The sequence below is a fragment of the Elephantulus edwardii genome, unplaced genomic scaffold (assembly GCF_000299155.1).
Source record: "Elephantulus edwardii isolate Elephantulus edwardi_28Jun2011 unplaced genomic scaffold, EleEdw1.0 scaffold00038, whole genome shotgun sequence".
Classification (NCBI taxonomy): domain Eukaryota; kingdom Metazoa; phylum Chordata; class Mammalia; order Macroscelidea; family Macroscelididae; genus Elephantulus; species Elephantulus edwardii.
In genome coordinates, this window is record NW_006399788.1 from 11,613,294 (window position 1) to 11,618,135 (window position 4,842).

Sequence of the window (4,842 nt, forward strand, 5' to 3'; positions counted from 1 at the left end):
GGAATTCCAAAATCTCTGTAGATGTTCATTGAAATGAAAAATAAATAAATTAAAATATTAAAAAATGCAAAAAAAAAGGAAGACCCCACGAGGCAGTTTTATTCTGCACTCATGTGGCTGCCGTGAGTCAAAATCAACTCGCCAGCAGTTTATAAGAGCAAGACCATAGAGAAAAGACTCAGATGCACAGTCAACTCATTTCAGCAGATGGGGATTGACTATGCAGTAGTGAAACAAGCAAATTATGGTGCTAAGAGCAGTGGGAGCAAAGATGAAAAATAATGGCTGCATGATGACAAGACCAACTCCAGTCGTTATAACCACCCTGCAGAGTCAATATCATGATCTCAATTTTCCAGATGCTTTGTCTCAGCAGTGTGACCTTAGATCTGTTGTTTACACACTTTTACACATCTTTAGTACAAGTTGTTAAAAGAATGAGAACACTTTACTACACTTACTTGAATATATTCAAATGCCTTCCTTTAATCTAACCATGGATTGTAATCCCATGACGTTAAGGATGTTATCTGTCAAAGAATATTTAAAGAAGATACACTTTAAAGTATAATTGAACTACAATGCAAATATATGTTGTTGTGGTTGTTAAGTGCTGTCAAGTTGCGTATGACCCCTAGTGATCTGAGTCCGGTTCCATCCTGTGCTATCCTCACACTTTCTGACACCCTTGAGCCCACTGCAGCAGTCACCGTGTCAATCTGTGTGGTCGAGGGTCTTCCTCTCTTTCACCAATCCTCCACCTGGCAAATCCTCTCCATGCAAATATAAGAGAGTTAAAAACAAAACAGAAGTGATGGTATCCAGTTGTTTCATTTAAATAGGTTATTTCTAACAGTTAGTATACATTTGGAAAATTATTGAAATGTTTAGATGAATACAGCAACATGATGTATGAATTTATTCAATATGTATTATGGCCTCTTTAGTCTACATAAGAATTATCATAAGGAGTTATGTACAGAGGTAACTCGTGGTTGCTGTGATGCTGATGCCTGTGACAGTGATGTGCCAGTCGTGGTAATGGGCACCCATGGTGGACAGTGTTGGCTGGAGCTTCCCGACTAAATCAAGCCTGGAAGCAGGAGCGGCATCCACTTCCGAAATGGCTTGCCTCCGGAAACTCTATGTACGAACAGTGCTCAGGCTGTTCGTTCATAGGGTCGCTATGAGTCATCTACGATTCGACGGCATTAAACAACAACAACAACAACAACAACAACAACAACAACATTATAAAGTATTATCAGAGATCGCAAAGGTAAAAGTCAAATGTGTTTTTGTCTTATTTTATACACTACCAAATAGAATATCCAACAAATATGTATAGATAGCCTTCTATTTGTAGCAGGACTCAGTTCCACAAATTGTTGTAAATTCTGTTTAAGTTGCTGGTAGGTGCCACTGAGTAAAGCTCAAAGTGACACTATTAGCAACAGATCTGAACTCTGTCCTATCTTGTGCCATCCTTATCATCCCTGACATACTTGGGCCTATTGCTGTAGTCACTGTATCAGTCTGCCTCATTAAGAATAGGATGCCAGAGCCATTATGTTCATGGGAAAAGGATGGGCAATCTCCTTCTATTTGATTAACTGCCTCTGAAAATCCACCAAAGGGTCAGCTGTGGTTAAGTTCTGATTCAATAGAACACAACAACAAAAACAACAGCTGCCATCATGTTAGCCCCCACTGGGGTACATGGTCTCTAGCTACCTTTGCTGCGGGCACACAATCTTGCAAACAATGAATAGTTGTAGCTCCATACAGAGACGTGTATTCCACACTGTGAGAGATGGTGGTGACAGTGGTGGGGAGATTGTAAAGAGTGTGGCACTCCTGTGAAGAGACTGGGGTAAGAGGTAACCAGAGGAACCCTGGAGATAAAGGCCACAGTTAAGGGCTTTGCTTGGTGAATGATTGAAAAACTGACTTCTAACTGCTCTGTGATACAGTTTACTCAATGATTGAGGAAACAAGAGGCTTCTTGCATTTATACTGTTGAACTGAAACTGGACTTTGACTAGTTGAGGAATTATGATTTGTTAATCTGGATTTGTTAATGCTGGACTCCCTACTGTGAGTAAAGTCTGAATCTTGAAATGAACACTGGACCAATGATTGGTAGAAACAAATACAGGAGCATGTGAGGTGACATGTCTGACTGTGCAACTATTTTGTATGGTACTGTAAATATTATTGATGGGGAAGGTTCCCCTTTATGAAGCAGGTAGAAGTCAGAACCAGCCAGTGCCATGTTGCATCTGCTTCTTTCACAGACAGTCTTCCTCTCTTTCACTAACCCTTCACCGTTTCAAGCATAATGTTTTGTTTTCCTAATAACATGACCAAAGTACATGAGATGAAGTTCCACCCTCTTTGCCTCTAAGAAGTAATCTGGCTGAACGTTTTCTGAGACACATCTGTTCATGGGATATTATTTTGCACTCCTCTCTTACACCACAACTCAAAGGCACCAATTCCTCTTCTGTCATCTATTTTCATTGCTAAACTCTCAGCAGCACAGCAAGTGATTGAAAAGACAATGACATGAATTAGGTGTACCTTAGTCTTTAAATTGACATCACTGTTCCTCAATATTTTGAAGAGGTCCCTGGCAGCACATTTTCCCAATGACTATTTTAATTTTTTGAGTGCTGGTACCAAAAGTGTTGACTGTGGGTTCAAGTAAGAGGACTGTTGACAATTTCAATCTTTTCTCCATCTGTGATGATGTTACCTCTCAGACCACTATTGAAGATTTCTGTTGATGTTGAGATGTAGTCCACATTGAAGGCTATAGTCTTCGGTCTTCTGCAGAAAGTGTTTCAATTCCTCTTCACTTTCAGTAATCAAGGTTGTATCATCTGCATAAGGTAGACTGTTGATGAGTCCTCCTCAGATCCTGATGCCACATTTGCCTTCATAAAGTCCAGCTTTGTAAATGATTTACTAAGCATACAGATTGAATAGATATGGAGAAAGGATATCTGACCTTTGTTTTTAAAGATGGTCCCAGAGGTGCATGGTTCGAATCCACCAGATGCTCTGCCGGGGAAGGAGGGGCAATCTCCTCCTGTACCAGTCAGATCTGATTTGACAGTACACGCACACAAAAATAATAAAATAAAATAAAATTTTAAAAAAATAAAGATGGGAAACATTCCATATAAATGTAAATGTCCTTATCATTATACTTTTCATTACCTATTCAAATGCTAACATAACAAAAATTAATAAAAGATAGCAAAAGAGATGAATTTCATAACTAATCTTTCAAGGTCAGAGTGGAGACAACCATATCTGAACTCTTCTAACTCCACAGGGAGAATTGCCACCATCAACAGCAGCCAAAACACAAAACCAATTCCCATGTCCTCCATGCTCCCCTATTTCTACTAATTACAACACCCATTCTACTGCTTCACTGGGTCTAAAATCTGTTGCAATAGCGACACAGATATCATAAAAACATATTCACCATTAACGGGGTTGTTATGTGCAGTTCAGTTGCCTGTGACTCATAGCAACCCTGTATACAACAGCCCTAAACCCTGTTCTATCCGGTGCCAATCTTACTGTCTCTGATACACCTACCCCCTTTACCCCAGACACTGAATTGATGCATCTCATTGAGGGTCTTACTCTCTTGAACTGTCCCTCCACCCTCCCAAGCATGACATCCCTCTCCAAGGACTGGTCCTTCCTTGCAACATGTCCAAAGTATGTCAGATGAAGCTTCAGAATTTTTGCCTCCAAGGATCAGCCTGGTTTCATCCTCTTCAGGACGAACCTGTTCAACCTCTTAGCAGTCCATGGTGTATATATTCAATACTCTTCTCCAGCACCACAGCCCAAAGTCATCAATTCTCCTATTATGCCTAGTCATTGTCCAGATTTCTGATGCATAGCAAGTGATAGCATGGCCTATATCAGGCACACCTTATTCTCCAGACTGACATCATTGCTCTTTAGTACTTTGGAGAGATTTGCAGGTGCCAAGAGTGTTGACTGTGAAGCCAAGCAAACTAAAGCTGTTAACAATCTCAATCTCTTCATCCATAACAATGCTGTCAATTGGCCCCGTGGTGAGAATCACTTTCTTGATATTGAGCTTCAATGCATATTGAAGGCTGTAGTCCTTGACCTTCGACAGCAAGTGCTTCAGGTCCTCCTTAGTTTCAGCAAGCAGGGTTGTGCCATCTGCATAACACAAATTGTTGGTAAGTTTACCTCCAATCCTGAAGCCACATTCTCCACATAGAGCCCAGCCTTCCAAATAATCTGTTCCGCATTTAAGACTGAAAAGATATGGAGACAGGACACATCCCTGGCATACACCCTTCCCAATTTTGAACCATGCAGGGTTACCCTGCTCTGTTCTGATGACTGCCTCTTGGTCCAAGTGTAAGTTTCACATAATCATGATCAAGTGTTCTGAGATTCCCATTCTTCTCAGAGTCAGCCACAGTTTGTTGTGATCCACACAGTCAAACGCCTTTGCATAGTCAATGAAACACAAGATGGACAGTCTTCTTAATGGGGTTTATTGTTGTTATGTGCCGTCGAGTCACTTGCGACTCATAGCGACCCTATGTACAACAGTCCTAAACTCTGCTCTATCCTGTGCCAATTGCATTGCCTCTGACACACCCATCCCGATTATCCCCAGTCACTGAGTCAATCCATTTCATAGAGAGAGGGTCTTCCCCTCCTGCGCTGTCCCTCCACATTCCAAGCATGATGTCCCTCTCCAAGGACCTGTCTCTCCTTACAACATGTCCAAAGTATGTCAGACGAAGCCCCAGAATCCTTGCCTCCAAG